At 44.3% G+C, this 19040-nt stretch overlaps 1 protein-coding gene across 3 annotated transcripts in view; it reads left to right on the top strand.

Annotated features, from left to right (window-relative positions):
- The window catches only part of HIVEP2 (HIVEP zinc finger 2), a 135924-nt gene that overhangs the window by 82154 nt on the left and 34730 nt on the right, over window positions 1–19040 (top strand). For 2 of the 3 annotated variants that reach the window (XM_057364821.1, XM_057364820.1), the window contains one exon: window positions 1537–1634. The exons of the other annotated variant lie outside the window; for it this stretch is intronic. The gene's annotated coding sequence lies outside the window, so the exon portion shown is untranslated. The remainder of the gene's footprint in view (window positions 1–1536; window positions 1635–19040) is intronic. 3 annotated transcript variants of the gene reach the window in all.

Genomic DNA, 19040 nt, shown 5'->3' with positions numbered 1-19040 from the left:
CCCTGTTTCCACCAGCTCRCATCTGTGCTCTGCCAGCRGTGGAAGAGCCAYGTGTCACCCACCCCATGGAGGAYGGGCTTTCCCTGTGTAAGGGGCAGYGTGTGCCGCTCTYGCCCTTGCAGGAAGCAGRGRGAAGTTTGCTGTTGRCTTCAGGGCTGGTATGGTCAAGCCACAGGCACAAATTTGCAAGTTTGGTGKGCTAAGTTTGAGGTTTTCCTCTGGCATGCTCCTCTGCCATGACTTGTGTAAGCCCTTGAGGGTCACGTTCCTTCTTCTGCGGTGGTGACCTGATCTCCTGAGCTGCAGCCAGCCAGGGCCAGTGACACAGCCAGGGCAAGAGAGCAACARGATGGGAGACATGAGCTGCACTTCTTGTGGGACCCTGTGCACCCCTGGGGTGCTCACACTTGTTGCCTATCCCTGTCACATCACCCGGCATCTCACATGTGGACGTTCAAGCACACAGGGAAGCATGAAACAAAGCGCCCTGAGCAAAACATGTGCTGTGGTTGTCTGTGTGTTTGCATTGGTCTTGGCAAAATCAGAACAGCCAGGCCCATTGGAGCATGTTGTCCCTGGAAGATYACTGAAGGTTTGCTGCCTCAGTATGAACAAGGTGGATGTTTCAGTCCACTCTGCTGTGCACAAATTAGATATGAGCCTCCAGTTCCGAGTGGTTAAGGGTATTCAATAACGCACTCCCTGCAGGTGTAAACGGGGCAGTCTGTGGCTGTCTGATGTGTCTGACACATTAATGAACAAATCTCCTGGTGCTCTGTGCCTTGGATGCATATTTACTCCTGCACACACGCCCACAGCAGGTCTTTTGTATGCACAAGGTGCTTTCTTTGTGGTCTTTCCCAGAGTGCCATCACGGGTAAAGAGAGATGTAAGGATTATGACTGTTTTTCACAGCATATGCTAATAACTTATTTTCTAAAACAGACTAGCGATGGGAAAGGGAATTCCTAGAGGTGATCTCACTTTTAAAGCACAGTGCTGAATCGGAAAGAAGCAGAATGAAAGACAATCACATTTCTCTGGTTCAATAACAGGAAAGTGCATTTTACTTAAAAAGTATGCTCTCTTAAATTAGGATTTGGGCTTRATGTTTTCAAAAGTAGATAGAAATTAGACAGAACATTTGGAATGGCAAGGCCTAAGTGTAAAGAGACCATGTTTTTGTCTTTGACTAAAGACACTTAATGCTTTGTGTTTGCCGTGCGTTTTGTATAAATTATGTTTGAAAATACATCGTTGTATGCACCTACTGGTCTTGTATGGCTGTTACTTTCAATTTGGCATGTATTAGTTGACATGTATTCTAGCCCACAGCAAGCTGGAAACCACAGAGGAGCCACTGATTGCTGGTGCCAAGTTGCTCTGAAGGCAGCAAGGAGGACTGTCACCGAATCTCTGAAGTTCTTTCAACTATTGATGTAGCTGACACCATAATGTTAATTAGGTTATAAAATCAAACAGCAGGCTGGATTGATCACAGTCCTTAAAAATCTTTAATATTTGTTTTCCAAATAGGTGGAAGAGAGAGTTAACAGCCATATTTGCTGGAGTAGTGAACCAAATTGCTTTGACTGGAACCATTACTCACTTGCACCTTTGATGGCAGCAGCCAGGTAGGAGGGCGAAGGGAGGGTGGTTTGTGTGAGCTGAGGAGYGGGTCTGAGAGCATAGTTTTTCATTCTCAAAAGGCTTCATGTGGAAGTCAATCACATTTAAATCCTGATTATGTGTCTTTTTGTTATAACTGAAGCCAGCTCTTGCTGAAATCAAAGACATTTCTCTTTTGGGGCAGGTTTTTTCCTTTGGAATTGATGTCTTTGCTTTGTCCGCATACTTTGTTTGCCACTTTCCCTTCTCGTACACAATTCTTGCATCAAGTATCCAGGGAGCTCACTTCYCGAACTAAACAAGTGTGCTTATACAAATATAAGAAGATGTGGTGGGTGAGATTTTTATATCTGAAATGTTTGGGGATTTTTATTTATTTTGTCCTACAATATAAGTTGGTGATTTCTGCTTGGCAGTCTTGCCATTTCAAGTTCACCGTGGACAACACTATTCAAGACTTAATTTTTCCTCTCAGTCTTGAACACTTGGGCACATTGAAACTGCAGATAGGAAAGTTGTTGTTTGATGTTGTTTGTATGCAATAACACCCAAGATAGCTTAAAAAGTTAGTGGACCCCTACAGAAGTCCTACTATGGCACCAGATAGTTCAGAAGACAGTTTATCTTGTCAAGAAAAGGACCATTTTCAGCTACTGATTGCAGCTCCATGTTTGTTGGGTTGGTAGTCATAAGTTGGTCAGTTTTCTCATTGAGAGTCTCAAAAACTGCCTCTGTGCAGTGCACACAGTTGCTTTTGTTGCTGTAGGAGACCTGAAGCCTGAGAAGCTCCTCTTCTCTCATCTTCTCTTACAGGCACATCCTTGATGGTCTGAGTATTGTTAGCCTTAGAATTTAATAGCTTGAAAGAGTGAAAAGGAGAAGTTTGATCTCTTTCATTGACTTTCTTCTTTTTTAAATTATCCAGTATTTGTCTACAGCCATAGGAGCTAGGTGTATAAGGAAGACACTGGAGATCCTCATGTGATAWYMWKRRSMMMRGRRRARGKKKTWCAAAGAAAACATGGAACTTACTTTGAGATAACCCTGCCAGATTTTTCAGGATTATGTAAATAGTGTTTAACCTATGTTTCATTCTATGTATGAATTCAGTGAAAGAAGGGGTTAAACTGAGAAGGGCAATCCCTTGAACCTTTGCTCAACCCTGGAACTGATTCCAAACATCCTACAGTCCAGGACGGTGCTGTGTGGGATATCTCTTCTTATGGATCCCTCTCAAGGTCCCTGCAATGGAAGTCATGAATATCTGYGTTGTTCCCTTTCCTCTCCGTAGTCTCTGAGAGCAACCGGGATGTTTCCGTGCAGCCTGGGATCAAAGTTGGGTGGGCGAGAGCGTGTGAACCGATGGCTGTCAGCAGGGCTGTTACCCCGCCAGAGGTCCTGTGGAATTTCTGTTTAAAGTTCAGCAGGAAAATAAACTGTCCTCATGCACCCCTGAGCTCTGTTGCCAGTTTGGAAAGCATTAACAGCGTGTGAAATTTATAAGGAGGAGTAATGGAATACTGCTGCAGTATGGAAACCTGGCCATGTCCTGACTCACCAGGCAGGATTTAAGTGGAAAACTGAGAACTTTGGTACACAAGAGTATGGTGGCCATCCCCTGAGATGGGGTTTTAGTATACAGTTTTCAGGTTTTGTTAGCTTGTAACTTAATGGAACTTGTATGTGTTGGGCCCCTATTGCTGTGGCTCTTGTACACTGAGAACTCTCCCTGATAATRTGTCAGCCGAGTAATGGCACACTTCACTTTTTGTTTGGAACAATTGAATTTTAGAATAGATGCTCTCAATTAGCATAGTTCAAACCAATGTTATTGTAACTACGATATGTGTACCACTGCCTCGTGTGCTAAGGATATTAAGGTGAGCACTTAAAATTGGCAGGGCAGTAAATGCTCTGTGTGAGCTAATAAAAGGATCCCGTTAAGAAACTGAACCCTCTTACTGCCTACTTTACAGGTGAAAGCTTGCAATCTGATTCCACCACTAGGTACAGGGTGGTAGGAAGGCACATTTTCTCCAGAGCATGCAATGCTGCCAAACCAGCAGTCCCAAGCGTCCTTCAGCAATGTTTCCTGCAGCTGAGCAAGATTGCACAAGCTGTGGTGTGGAGGACTAGCTGCTTTATTTTGGCTGAGAATCCTTTGAAGACGCTGGTCCTGATTCTTTACCGCCTGAAACCKTTTGCTATTTATACCTGGGTAAAGTGAATGCCGAGCAAGCGTAAAATGCCACTACCCTGGTGCTAAAGGAGCTCTTATCCACTTTGCCCAAATATAAATGACTATGCACAGGGTGAAGCAAGTTCAAGGTCTCTCTTTTTGTTGTGACATTGCCCCTAGATCCTGCTGCTCGGTGCTGACAGTGTGAAAGAAGGAGGCTGCATCTTCCTGTGGCTTTGAGCTCAAGGTGTGCAAACTCGGGCGAGTGAGAGCACTCGCTTCTGGTCCCGCTAGTAGCCAGAGGGAGGCAAAACACGTTTCTCCTTTCCCGTCCCGGAGGCGCCCGAGCAGGGTGTCCGGACAGCAAATGCATTCGCCAGTTCCCTGACAGCCTGTGGCGGGGACGGGGGGAATGAGAGTCGAAAACGTCCAGAGGAGGCAGAAATGCGCACTGCCCTCTGCAACCGCGCAGCTGCCGGGCACGAAAGGCAACACTCCGGGGGCACGGCTGTCCCGGGGCAGCCGCCTGCGGGGCTCCGGCGGGATRAGGAAGGAAAAGCCCCCGCCCGGCGCAGCTGCCGCCCGCCAGCGCTCGAACCTCGGGCGGCTGCGGTGCCTTCTGCCGGCGGCGGGGCGCGCCTGAGGGAGGCGTTCACCTTCCGCTCSTTTCAGAGCGTCCCCACACCGCCAAAAACCAAAACCAACCCCAAAAGCCGTAAAAATCAGAGCTTGTTTAATGAAATCTAACAACTTCATTTTCTCCCTCACACAATATGTGGCCCGTGCAGCCGCGCACGGCAGTGCGCTGACATGCCGCGTATTGCAAGGACACGGTCCTTGAAATCCTCTGGCACCGCTAGCTCCCGCTTTCACGCTAGAGCAGAGACAGATAAGGATATCGTGAAGGAGAAATTTGGAGTTGCGTATTATAAAACCGAATCCTTAAAAAACCTGCATGCTTTTGGCAGTACTTCATATCTTGTAAATAGAACCCATATATATTCATGCATATTTTAAGCAGAATATAGTGTACTGCAATTTCTGCCATCTAAGCAGATATCTTGGTAGAGTAATTTAAAAACAGAGCTCGTTTTTGGTTTTTTTTCGTAGCCAGCACTGCACCAATTAAATATCAAGGCCAACATCCTGCGTTAGGCACCCTGGCCCAGGGTCTGCCAGGTGTCCATATACCCGCTGCAGGCAAGGAAGGAGTCCAGGAGTTGACGCAGCACAGGGTGAGGGCATCAGTGGCTGTCTCTCCCTGGGCAGAGCTGCACATGGTGTGCTGCAATGCATGCTGCTGTGCAAGGGACACTTAAAAAAGCAAAACATGCAGATAGCCTTGAAGTACAGGCAGCAGGAAAGATTCTTCATAATACCTAGGTAAACCTCTATAAGTTTCATTTCTGTATAATTCTGCAAGTAACCTACTTTTTGCTAGGAAGAGGGGGTCAGAAACAGCATGAACACTGAACCACTGAACCCCTCACTTGATGGCATTAATTTTACGTAACTTCCAAGTCATTTATATACCTATTTGCATCTATATTTCCCTCTGTCTAAAACTATTTTAAAGTGATAGATTCGAGGCTTACAGCTTCAAATAAGACATAGAGCAAATAATTTTAAATTTGCCAGTGATATATATGCAGAATTATTGTTGCATACCATGCTGTAGTAACCCTAAATTATTTCAAAATATAAGCAAGACACTCAATCATTAGAGGTAATCCTATAAACCTTGCTGTGTTCTTATCAGAAATTTGACAAACTTACATTTTTGAAAAATAACAATCCACTGCCCTGTGCAAATCTGTGTGAGTGGAATCTCTTGCTCACTGACACTTTTCTAAAAAGTTCTGAGACTGCAAAGTTTCAGGGATTCAGGAAGCTCAGATCCAAAGTAGCAGTTGCCTCCAGATGGCTGCACTTTCATTTGGTACTAAGCCTCCTAGCATCTCAGTGTTTGCATGTTTGGGATGGTGATGTGTACTGTTCCACTTGTTTTTGCCAGAAAATGTACAGGGCATTGTATGATAAGTTTTGACACATGGTATAGCTCAAAGAAGAGGTGAGAATGAGAGGGTGGGGAGAGAGAAGGGACAAGGAAAAGAGGAGGACAGGAAAAGAAAGGAGTAAGAAAATGCAGCAAGAGGAGTTTATGTCAGTGTAATGAATTCAGCCTGACTGGCAAATACAATCTGACTGCAAGTTGTGAATTTCATTGAATTTGATCCAAGAAAGACACAGCTGAGCAATCTGCAGGAAGCAATCTTTTCCTAGAAGTATGCAGCTCCAAACTGTACAAATTCTTCCACTGGTCGTAAAATGTCTGCCTGCCACTGAACCTGTGCAATCAGATACTTTTGAAGAGAAAGTGTTGTACTGAAACAGTCAACTAAAGAATAACAAGAAATATCACTAAATGTGGAGTTTTGAAAGGAGAAAAGCTATATAATTTGAAGTTGGCCAATGAAGGCCTAGTGATAAGGACAGTTAATCATTTCTGGTGCAGCTGTTTCCTGACATTTCTGCAAAATGTTGTGGAAAAATTAATGAAGGTTCGTTCAGTAATGGTTTCAAGCTTGGCTAGTGGAAAATATGACAGTATTTCCATCGTCAATTAAGAACAAGCAAGGCTTTTTTTTTTTTTCCGTAGGGGAAGTGGTATGCAGTTTGTAGTGCACAGGAAACTGTAGACTTGAGAGCAGCTGTGTGATAGTAACAGGTATGCGGAGGATATGGAGAAGGGCCCAGGCCCTCTCCTCTTATCACATGTGCCTCAGTGTAGTAGAAGTAGCTCTTTTATACCCTGGAAATACTGGATACTTACACTATCTAGCATGTGGGGTATTCCTTTGAGTGTCTGGCTCCGAAAATAAATGCCCTTCTTGTCACTTCGGKAACAAAGCTTGCATTAATAAGGCTTTCCTTGCAATTTTATTCTATTACCATGATGTCACAAAAGACTACTTCCTTCAAGTGGAGAGACACAGGATTTTTTTGCCCATCTCTGAAATTCAAGTTGCAATTCGACCTCAGGGTGTTGGGTTGTTGTAGCCATGCAGTATGCCTTGGTGAGCACACGTGGTTGCTGTGCTCCCAGGTGTGGAGCAGCCGCAGGGCCAGAGGGGAGCTCGCTGGGGCTCGTGTGCAGTCCGGACAGCTCGGTGTCATGCGTGTCTGTGTGGTGCTGCAGAGAGCCAAGAAAGCGTGTGGAAACACGAGYGTGGCCAGGGGGTGCATTCCCCGTGCGGATCAGCAGAGCTGAAGGTCACTGTGGCAGCTGAGCAGTGGCCTTTRCCCACTCCTTCACCTTGTAGCCCGCAGCCTCTGGCAGGCAGCCAGCTGCCGACAGGCTCCTCCAGTGGCACCTTGGGGCTCCTGCCAGAGCTCCACTGTGCCTGTGCTCCTCCAGCCCAACTCAGATTGGGGTGTGCTGGATCCTTTCTATGCCTGAATAGGCTGAATGGGGCAGAAGGTAGTTGGAAAGAAAGAATTTCACTCAAGAACAAACTGTGAAGACCAGTCCCATAGAGTCAGTAGAATTAACTTTTTTACTTAAAGGCTTATAAATTTTATTTTGTGTTAAAAATGCATTAGTGAGAAATGTCTGGGTCTGGTACAGAATTACTGTAAATCACTGCAAATATTTAGGTGAATGCCTCAGGTGCTCAGTACCATTCTAGTACCTTTCTGGACTGTGAGGTTTTGTACAAGCCTGCCTACTGTTATAGCTTTTTTTCTTCCTCTGACTTTCTGAGATACTTTGAGCCCTACCATAAATATGACTTCTAGCCTGTTTACACAGCATGATGATTCATGCTAAAGTGGTGGATAAAAGATGCATTATAATGAATGGTTTATGCTTTCCTAATATCACTCTATGAAGGCGATGCTTACTCAATGTCTTCCTGCAAATTTAGAAGACCCTTAGCCAGCTCACTAAAAATGTTTGTCTTGTTGTCTGTAATGGCAGATATAGAGTGCGTAGTTCTTATTTACATGTTTAAGCCAGTGTAAAACAGTTAATRAAGATAGAATTATATCCATTATTTGTGACATGAAAGTCAGCCCCAAATTCTCTCTCCCTGATGCAGTCCACTGTGAGAAGCATCATTTGAGATTCTCCCAAGCCTTCAATCTCTAGTGCARGTAGATATATTGCTGGAGTCAGTGACAGCTTTACCAGCAGCTGATATAAGAACCTCTCGTTTGTCTTGGTTTGGGACATTAAAACACCATCTGTAACCACATGCACACTGCTGCTGCAGTCAATATACTCTCATGCCCGCAGTGACACTGCGTGTGTGCTGCAGGGTGTGCTCCGGAGTGAGGGAAAGACAAGGGCTTTGCTATTGCAGTTTATCTGATGTGGGAAATCTGAGGGTGCTGGGTCAAACATGAGCTGCTTTTAAACTTCTCAGCATGAGGGCTGTGCCTACAGCTGCTTAGGAATTTCCCATAAAAACAATTTGTCAATTGAAAGCGGAATTTCCACAAGAACAAGTTTTCCACTGGAAAATTTCCATATTGCTATTTTTATTATTTTGTTTTCCCATGGAAATCTCCGAATGAAATAGTTCCCTTTAAGTCACTTTACTCCACAAAGAAGACCTTTGATTAGCTGAACTGAGCTAAAATGTTTTCAGTTGCCATTAAGTTGCATCTGCCTATCATGTCTCTTGTCTCATGACGAATGGCAGTACAGAAATTTTATGCTTCAGAAGTTCCTGTGGGCAGATCACCTTGACAGTCTTCGTGTCCCAGTCACTTAGTGTTGTAGTCACTTGCGTGAAAAAGTCTACKAACTACTGAAAAAGCAACGTYAAAGTGAAACAGTTTCTAAAAGAGGGGCCCCTAACYCTGGGAAACCAGAGGAGCCTTGTCCATTTGTGAGCTTGTATSTTTGCTGTTTCAACTCAGTTTCCCRAAACTTTGTGTATTTTATACTGGTTATTTCAAAGGTCTATGGGGGCTGTAAAACTCTTGGACTCCATTTGAGATTAATGGGGAGTAAAAAGTATGTTTAAGGGATCATAAAATTGACTAAGGTCCCACAATCAAGGTGAAGGACTTCCACTTGTCTTGTTTTAATGCCTGCCCTGACAGCCCCTACCAAAGGCAGCTGGGGAATGGCTGAKACATTGCTGTAGGTGACTGGACACCTGGCGCTGAGCATATGGGAAGGGAGAGGAATGCTGCTGACACCAAGGTGCTCATCGTGTCACACAGTGACCTCTTATGGATGAACGTTAAAAAAGAATGAGTACCGCTTTTACTTTTCAAACTAGCAGTTTGAGTAGTACCAATATTTGCAGTAGGTTCTGGGTTCTCTTTACGGCACTGTGTCTCCAGGCTTCTGTGAATCTTTATCTTGCTATCTCTCATGAGTTCTCCACCCTGTTCTCATTGTCATGTGGAGCAAGTTCTACTCACAGCACTAAAACTTTGGTTATATCCCCTGGTGACCAGCTGTCAGTTGTGATCGTGGCTGGTGCCATGCAGAACACTACCCACCGTTGTCCCTGAGGGGAATGTCCCCCATGAGGAAATGGGCTGTACCAGAAAGTGCGCTGTGTGACAGCCACTGTGCCAGAGGAAGCTCGCTGTCTGCGTGAGRCTGAAGGCAGGTGCAGATTTTTTCACCTGGTGCACACAGGAAGCAGCATGGCTGATGTCTGACTTTCCTTCAGGCAGCCTCCCCTGTGCTTCTCAGAAAGGCATGGGAGTTGTGGTTAAATATTACAGCCTAACCTTTTACTTGCTCACAGACTGAGCAGGAGCTAAGTAACTTCAAGCCATTAACTCCATTTTAAGTATCTTTTCCGCTGGATGAAGGGCAGTTGACTCTCAATCATATCTTCCAGATGAAYGACTCAGAGTGAAAATGCCAGGCTGCCTTTACCTACAGCAGAGCATGGTGCAGGCACATCTAATGCAGTCTCCTCTGTCCCTTGTTCTGCCCCTCTCAWAGGATTATCTCGTTTTCCCATTCCCCCTTACTCTGTCACTGGTTTGTTTTGACCCTCATCATTTACAGTGGGTTGCCTGAATCGGATTTCTGAATTCTGACTGTTAGATCTGAACCTTCTTGCTTCTGGGAGGATAGGACTGACAGCTTATTGAGAACTTGCTTGACTCTGAAATGAGGAAGGGTTTTTGAGAGCTGCCTTAGTCATTAATCCTGCCAACATCCCCATTCTTACCAGATGGTGCTGGGAACCCTCCCAGCCCCAAACCCTTCTGCTTCCTCACGGCTAAGCTGCCCCAGTGGTACTGAAGACAAAGGTGACAGGTCTGAATAGAAAGAAGAGGCACATAAGGACTGGCCATTCATTCTTTATTTAAATATGTCAACAGTTGCCTTTTGGCAATACCAACATAAGTCACTGGCATTCAAGGGAGCACCAAATAAGCTTGTATTCTAACAGCAAAGACTTAATTGTACCAAAAAGCTGAACACAGTCTCAGAGATAACACTTTGTGGCTCCACCGTTTCCAGCTGTGTGTTGTGTCCTTTGGGAAAAACAGTAAAGCCCATCTCACTTGTCATCCCCTATACTAAAATGCAAGGTGTTCTTCAAGTGTAATTGAAACTGGAGTTTTCATTCACCTGTAAGAATTTGAAGATGAACTGAAGGAATGATCACAGCAATWATTCACACTATTTGGCAAGACAAAAAAACAATTGGCAAAACCTGCATTGCTGACAATGGTTGCATTGCAAAGGCCTTGGTTCTAAATATAAGATAGGCAGAAATTGTTCTGTTTAGTGTGTCCTAAAATTATCCAGCACAGAAATACTTTAAGGAAGTGTAAAAATGAATTCTCAATTTCTCAAAAGGCAGCTTAAAGGGGAAGGCATGCTGATGTGGAAGTATTGAATAAATGCTAGCTTGGTAACAATTATACCAAATGTAGGGAAGAGTCATACACGTCATGTCCTTGTTATAAGATTCATGGAGAAAATACTCCCACTCAGATAGAAATTCACTGTAAACAGCTCTCTTGCTGGTAGAGTTGATGTACTTTTGAAGATGCAGTGGCTCTTAGAAGGAAAGGAGCCTGTTGTGCAACAATGTGACCTTATGTTGCATAGACACTTCCAGTTTTGGAATGTGAAATGTCTGAAACTGGGAGTGGGCGGACAGGAGGTGGAGCCAGTCAGGAGCCTGGGTGGCTGTGTTTCTGAGAAGCTCTCTCCTGCCGGTGAGTACTGCTAATTCATTCGCCAGGCGCAAGGCTGAAGCCCTGAATAGTGCTAAGGTGAACCACCAAACTGTATCAAGTTTCAAATGGACATGGAGCTATAGGGTGATATTTTGGAAGTTAATTGTATAAAAGCTAGTTGAAAACAAGGCTGAATTCTTTCAGACCCGAAACCACAGCCTCCCAAAATGCGTCAGAGACTCTTGATGCTGCAGCGAGGTCAACTTCCCTCCCCCCCTACCTGTGAGTCCGGACAATTCTATTAAAGGAAGCTTTTATTGGAGGCTCTCGATAGAGAGGTGGACAACATGCAGGCGGTGAGGACACAGTGGGACAGAGTTTGGATCCTGTGCCTGCATAAATGGTCACCAACAGGCAGAAGACCATTTTTTTCTGGGGAGCAGTGGGATGGTAAGGAAAGAATAGTATTTGAGCAAGAGGTAGGTTCGACTGATTGCACCTTCTGTCTCATTAAAACTTGGATTCAGAGTCCACTCAAGCTGGCGTTGTATCGATTTCTCAGGGGGGACAAAGGCTAAGTCTCTTGTGGGCTTAATGCCCTCAGTGCTTGTCCACAGTTCTTCCATATCTACTTGTGCTGAAAAATCACAGAAAAATAACTTTAGAGCTGCTCAGTTCACTACAGAGAAAAAAAAAAGAAAACCAAGGAGGAAACAGAATGTATTCATGACAGGTGGGAATTTCAGAGGTGTTATCTTGATTTTCAGTCAAGGCAGACACTTTTTAAAATAGAAACTTCCTGTGGGGTAGTCATCCACTTACTCTTTCCTTTTCTGTAAATCCAGACCTGTTCATGGGTGGATCAACACTACTGGGACTTAAAAATACCCGTGAGCAATGCTGCCCCATTTATATTAACATGCCGATAACTTTTTCCTTGTTGTTTGTTATTGCTGTTTTTACCTTGACTGCTCTAGAAGAGTGTTAGCATAGATGAAATTCCTGCAATAAGCAGTATTTTGACAGCTGGAAGCTGTGGTTTTAGATGTGCTCTTCTTCTAATGCTGGCAGATGCTCTGTGCTTCCTGGACTTAMTGGAGAAGAAGTGTGTTACAGCAATCTGTGATTAAAAAGATACCTCTGGAAATAATTTACTGTATCAGTACTTTCATTATTTCTATGTGAGGTTGCTAGCAGCAAGTAAGAGACCTTGGAAACCACCTGTAGTTATTTAATTCATGACCTGTCAGAAAAGAAGGTTTTGGTTTCCACTCCTGATGAGCGCCTCGAGTGAAAAGCAGAGCATGCAAAGGGCTGACCTACCTGAGCCCTCACCCCAATGGGTAGCTCTGCATCTGAGTGATTTTCCTAAGAGCACCCCATGTGGAGTTTTCTGCTTTATTAAAAGCTTATGTTGTACTGGTTTAATCCACTTTCCATCTCACTGGTGGAATATTTCTATTRACTTTCCCACAAGCTGATCCAGACTGCATAAAAAGGGGAAAAAAGAAAACATTCCGATTTGAATCCATGGGTGGTGCATTTTATAAGCAACTTCATCAATCAGCCTTGTTCCTAGAGGTGTAAACAACCTTTTCTTTAAAAGATGAAAAACAACTGGATTCACTTCTGGTGTCCCCCTGASTGCTAAGCATTCATTAGCAAACACTCAGGCAAATTGAGCTCTGTGTGCAGATATGACTGAGCCCCTGTGTGGACCTGTTCACACGTGGAGTTGGAGTCAGAGAAAAGAACGTGCTCTTGATAGACTTGCTGTGGCAGTTACCTGCCTGAGATTACATTCATGTTTCCCATTCAGAAAGTTTTAAGTCTGAAGGTGGTTGGGATGGAGAAGGAACTACCTGAAACGCAAAGCAAGGTCGTGTTTTATCTGAGCTTTATGAGGATGAGGGGCTGGGCAGACAAACCTGAGCAGAGCAGTGTGGTCTCCCACAAAGGGTGTAGAACTACCCCAGGCAGAGGATGCTCCTGAACATTTTGACAGCACTGGCTGCCACATTTCCCTTTAGTGTCATTCAGCAACTTGTTTCCCTGTTGGATAAGATGAAAGTATGCTTCCTCTGCCATCTGCCTGGTTGCCTGCTGTCCAAACCTGCTCTGACCTGTCAGCAGGAAATGTGGGTTTCTTTGACCTCCACTGGCCTTTTTCTGGCCTTCCTTTGCCCTTTGCCCTTTCTGGCAAGGTCCTGTTGCAGTTAGACTGCAGGATAGCAGCCTAAGAGCCAACATCTTCCAACTGCCATGTGAAACTGCAATTTGGTTCACACCAGTTCTGTTCTTTCTCTAAGCAGTTTATATGGAATATAAAAGTTCATATCCTCAAACAGATTAAAGAGAAAAATGAATCGTTACCCTGAAGAAAGTTGTGAAGAAAAATATCAGAGTGGTRGCTTTTTTGCTTTTAAGTTTTGCTGATCAGAAATCAGAGGCTGAATTTTGGATCAAACCTCCATAGCGATTTTGCAATCAAATACTCCCTGCTTGTGAGGATGCAAACWGCAGCTCCTCCTGCTTGCTCTAATGAACCAGCAGCTCTCTGTTGATGCTAGCAAAGCAATTAGGCTCCCTGTTACGCAGTTGGATATGAGCAATTTGGTTTATTTTACTCAAGCAGACCTCACCAATCCACAATTAAAATTGCATTTTTGTCTCACACTTAGGGGTTGAAAAAAAGCTATTGAAGGTCTTCATTTCTCTGATGAGCTTGGGAGAGGAATAAAATCAAACAAGGGTTTTTTTGTGGCAGGAGTTGRGTTGTGACTGAGACAGTTGGCTACTTCATTATAGCAAACACGTGGGTGGCCTTTCTCATGTTTTGAGATCCAAGAGAGGAGCTCTGGYTCGACTGACATCTTTGAGAGGAGTGGAGTCAATCCTTTGCAGAAGGAGGGTCAGGTCAGCTGTGCCATGTGCAGCATGCACTGACTGTGAGCCCTTTCCTCTCAGCTGCTTTGAAGTTACAGTCTCTATCTTCTTGGCAGGATCATATCCAGGTGGTGAGATGGCCCTGAGTTCGGGCAACTTAAAATGTCTGTGATTTTTTGCACCTGTTTGATTGTAGTATTTATAGCTCATTTTCACCCATGCTTTCTTTTCAGTGTAACAGTAACCAGCAGACTTCCTTRCTGGTACTGGTTGGGCTCTGAAGGAAAGGCTGGATGTAATTTGGAGGACAATCAGGGTGAGATCAGCCCTTGAAACCTGAGTCAAGTTAATGATGAAACCTGAGTTTTGTTAATAATACATTGTAATTATTACTGCCAGCAGGGCAGATACCTCATATTTCTCATCTTTTTAGCTTGAGTATCTTAGTGACAGTGGTCTTGTTCAACTTGTCAGCTCTTCCACCYCTTGCTTAGGTTTACAAAAGGAAGATGCCTGGTCTCCACTGCCAGATTCCCACTTGAGCTTTCCCAGGTAGAGCAGTGTCTCTGCGGGTGTCGGTGCGTTACACAACGCCGAGAGGAGGATACATGATCAACAGATGAAGCAGCAGAACGTTAATAATAAAAGACACCTAATTGGATGTGCCCTTTTGCCCAGCAACAAGGACATGCCAGTGCACAGCAGGCACCAGGCCCGTGGCAACCTGGCCCCACCTCCTGCAGGTCTTCCTGAGGACAGAATTGCATTGTGAGCCGAGCCGCTTGCCTGCTGCAATTGCCAATAAAGTTAATCCTAACTTTTTGTAGACTGCATCTCTACTTGCACCTCTGAGATTCTGGGCCAGATTGGAGAGGTGACAYAAATCATGGTGTGCCTTACATGTTGGTGAGTGGGAGGGGAGCACACACTGGGGAAAATGACACCCCGCAGGGGCGGGAGGGAGAAGGCTGTGGCAGGAAAAGCAACCTGCGGCAGGATGTAGGAAGATGTGAGATTGCAAAGACTCTCTTTGCTTTATGCTGTATTTTCTTACTACCTCCCATAATTCCTGCTGCAGCCTCCCCTGCTGTCCTGTACTGGCGCTAGCCGCTTCCGCTTGCCCATGATGGGGTGTTTTGATGAACTTCCATTGTATGGGAAGTGCCATTGTGGAGCTCTTGTCCCATCTGAGATGCACGAAGCTGCTACGTCTGGCCTCCCACCCCACCTGTGCCATGTGCTTGTGAACGCACGAGTCAGGGACTTTCTTTGGGATAACATGAAATGGCCTTAAGTTGCACCAGGAGACRTTTAATTCAGGTGTGAGGGAAACTTTCTTCATAGAGAGGTTGGTCAAGCCTTGGAACAGGCKGCTCAGGGCAGTAGTGGAGTTACCATCACTGCAGGTGCTTAGAAGTCTCGTAGGTGTGGTGCTTTGGGACATGGTTTTGTGGTRGACTTRGCAGTGTTCAGTTAATGGTTGGGCTCAAAGATATTAGAGGTCTGTTCCAATCTAAAGGATTCCATGATTCTATATTTGGTACAATAAGTTTCCAACAGCCACAGTTTAAACACTGGCCAAAGGAGAAAGCCTACAGCATGAACTTAGAAAACGAAGAGTTCCCCCCCATTTTGTTTTGCTTCTGCTTATTATCTTGCCTGTRTTGTGACCAAGTATTATTTGTGACACTGAAAGCAGAGGTAGTATGTTACTGTTGCTTAAACAGAATTTCTGCTCCAAACCTGAGTGGGGGGACAGGCTGAGGTTGTGACCACTATGCTTTTAACTTTAAAACTTAAGATCCCCAAAGTGATTGAGGGTATGTGGTGCTGTCTCCTATTAACTTTATGGAAATGTACTGCCAGAATATGCTCTTCAGCATTTAAGCCTACTAATAGTTGTTTTTACATCCATATTTCCTCTAATACAATAACATTTATCCTTCATTTCAGATGAAAATTAAATTATCTGAAGAATWTTGATTTGTCTTGCATCATCATGTTTATCTATTCTAGTAAGAAAATCAGTGATTATTAAATTTACCACTAAGGCATAGAATGAAAAGACAAAACTGTGATGCTGAACAAAGAGTGCTCGCATCAATGGGAATTAATCACAGCATATCAAGAAAAGAACATGGTCTCAATTTCCCACTGGAGTTAATGTTAAAGATTTAATCTGATTAACTTCAATTACTTCTTGTTTAATTTTAAAATCAGAGGAAAATAAAACTTTTAATGTCAAAATAATAATTTAGATTGAACCTTGCATGTGAAGTTGGCAATATGATACAGTGGGCTTTTTTCCCTGTTCCAAATGAGAGAAGAGGTCTTGTAAAAACCTGTGTGTTTTTGTTTAAGCCGGGCCCCAGCAGGACTAAGGAGCRGTATTTGGAGCCACACAGTAAGGCTGCATGATAATGAAACAAACCCCTCTTGWGAGCATCAGCCAAACAAGTCATGGTATCAAATAGAAAAGGCAAAATTGTGGGAGARACCATTTCCTTGCACAGCTCATGTGGAGCACTAGGCAGCATTAGAAATTTGGCACGAGTGTGGCTTTCAGKAGCGGTGTCACAGTCACAGGCTTTAAAGAATTGCAGATGTTCTGAAGGGGCTTGTGGGGACCATCCCGGCCTTCCTTTTGGGAAGCAGGGAGTGAAGCACATGGGCTGCAGGAATGCAGAGTTRCCCTGGAATGAGACTTGGCTGAACATCTCTGAACACCTCAGCTGAGTGTGGCTTGGCTTATCCTATTGCAGTCAAACCCCTGGGAGGCTCAGGGCTCCTGTCAGGATGGGCGATGGGATGGTTGGTGTGGCTGAGCAGGACTGGCCAGCACTGGGAGAAGGCCAGTCCTCCCGTTCTTACCAAGGACCAACCCTTTGGCTGCAGCCTGGAATRGGAGTCAGTCGTGTTTCCCTTCCTGGCAGCTCCTTTGTGCCGGCTCAGGGCGTGCATCCCTGGGCAGGTGTGACAGGCAGGACCAGGCTGTAGGAGAGCCACCATGTCCCACTGCTTGTGCTCCAGGGCATGGGACCTGGCCCCTGCCTTTGCCTCCTGCTGCTCCCTGGAGTTGCTGGTCCAGCTCCGCTTTTGCCTCTGAGTCTGCCCCGTAGCCCAATGGGCTGTTTATTGGCATGTCTTAGTAGAAAGTTTCCAGGTATTTGCTCTGAGATGTCAGGATGCAAAAGCTTGGAAGATCTGCTTGGTCTTTTCACCTTTGCTCTTGTCATAATGTCAGTGAAAAGGGGACATTTTCAAAATCTGACTTCCCCCCCCTTTCATTCTCATGTTGCTCAAGTTAGAAACAGGAAGCTGTTTTGCATAAAGGTAAGATTGTGTTTTCAACAAGGAAAGTTGGTGTTAGACAGACTAAATATACCCACACAGTCATACCCAGTGGGTAGTCCTGGCTATTTTTAGGCTTTATTTGTGCCTCTCTTTATTTGTTGTTTTTTTTTTTAGTGACACCTCCACTGTACCTTCAGCTCATAGTGAGGCACCACTTCCTGTGCTGGTATGAAACTGGCAATTACAGCCAGCCTTGTCAGGTGTCATTTATCAGACATTGCAGAGGGCTGGTTTCAGCAAAGGAAGAAGAAAGCTTAATAAAAAGTGAGAGAGGGAGCAGCATTCTCTTAATAATTTGCCCTTTGCAACAACAGACCCTTATCAGATCACCCACGCTCATCTGGCTGCTGACGCTGTACTTGCTTCATTAGTACGAGCTATTTTTACACCTTTTGTGTCTTTTGAGGAACCGAGTGGGCCTGCTGGCTTGCAGTGATTCACCATCTCCAGGCGAACAGGGTGTCCTCAAACCCTGTCGGTGGGGGAGGAAGGGAAAAGCAGGGGAAGAGTTCAATTGAATAAGCAAGTCGATTATTTGTCTTAGGCGATGTCAGTGCTAAAACACTGCACTGTAGTCATACAGAAAAAAGCTTATGTGTGTTTGGTTTGCAATGCAGYGTTTCAGATTGTTAGGAGCTATCCCAAGAAGCGTGTAGTAACAATTRGTTCAAGAAWGGCTTAGCAAACATGAAGCCCTGCATGCTTGTGCATATGCTGAGTGTGTTTATTTCCCAGTCTATGAAGGGAATGTTGAGGGCTAGACATGGGGGTATTTGAGAGTTGAACTTTCTCTTTAAAGGTCCCTTCCAACCCAAAATATTGGATTGAATGTTGGTGGTGCTTTCTTTTGTTTGTAGTGTACGAGTGTCGGTGGTGTATCGCAAGCATCCAAGAGACTTTTGACCCAGACCATTGGGCTGATTTCACTTCCACTTCTGATAATGGAAAGAAAACCTAAACTTGGTGGAATGAGCCAGGCAGGATGCAGAAGGAGAACGCCGTATGAAGTTGTCTGGAGTTTTTTAAAGCTGAGCAGTAGTTGCTTTCCCTTTTGGTGGACCATCGGTCCCAAGAATGTCCTCTTAGATGCTACTGATCTCTTGCCTGGTGGCTGAAATTAGGATTCTTTGCTGCCCTTACTTCATGGATAGGAGTCATTTGGTGTTCAATGGCCTCATATTGCAGGTTGCATTGGAGTAGTTTCTAAAGTTAGCGCTATGTGGTGTTCATATATGAAAATTTAAGGTGTTCTGGTGATGCACCCTGGTCTACCCTTGCCTGATAATTCATCATGAAACCTGAACAGTGTTTTGCCTGAAAAATGTTTTGGCTTTCATTGTGTTGTGCTTGTTGAGAATCTGTAACTTGGCTGTCAGCTGGGTCTGTCTTAAATTTCAACAGCTCTGGAATAACAGCAGTTTTAAATGTGGTTTCAGGCATTTTGGTAGACCTTGATCTCTTCAGTAGTGTTAGCTTGGAGAGTGATGATAATGTTAATAAACACAGTTGATTTGTGTTTTGTAGAAAGAAACTTAGGTGCGAAGAGTGAAAAAGAAATTTCATTGATACCTGCAAAATGCAGCAAAAAGCATATGCGTATTTTGCTGAACTTTTAAAAGGTGTTCTAATGAAACTGAATATTATACATACTGAGGTTCAATGCTTCATGCAGTAAAAGAGAAAAAAGTATTGTAAAATATGTCCAGAATAATTTTAAAGAGGTTTTTTTTTTTTTTCTTTTTTCCTCTACTAGCCATCCTGAGGGTTGTAAAGAAAGCAGCATTCTTAAATATGCAGTCTAATGAATGTATCTTACATT

The sequence above is a fragment of the Malurus melanocephalus genome, unplaced genomic scaffold, assembly GCF_030028575.1.
Source record: "Malurus melanocephalus ecotype Western Australia unplaced genomic scaffold, MMel_1.1 scaffold_43, whole genome shotgun sequence".
Lineage (NCBI taxonomy): Eukaryota > Metazoa > Chordata > Aves > Passeriformes > Maluridae > Malurus > Malurus melanocephalus.
This window is presented reverse-complemented; position numbering and strand designations above follow the sequence as displayed.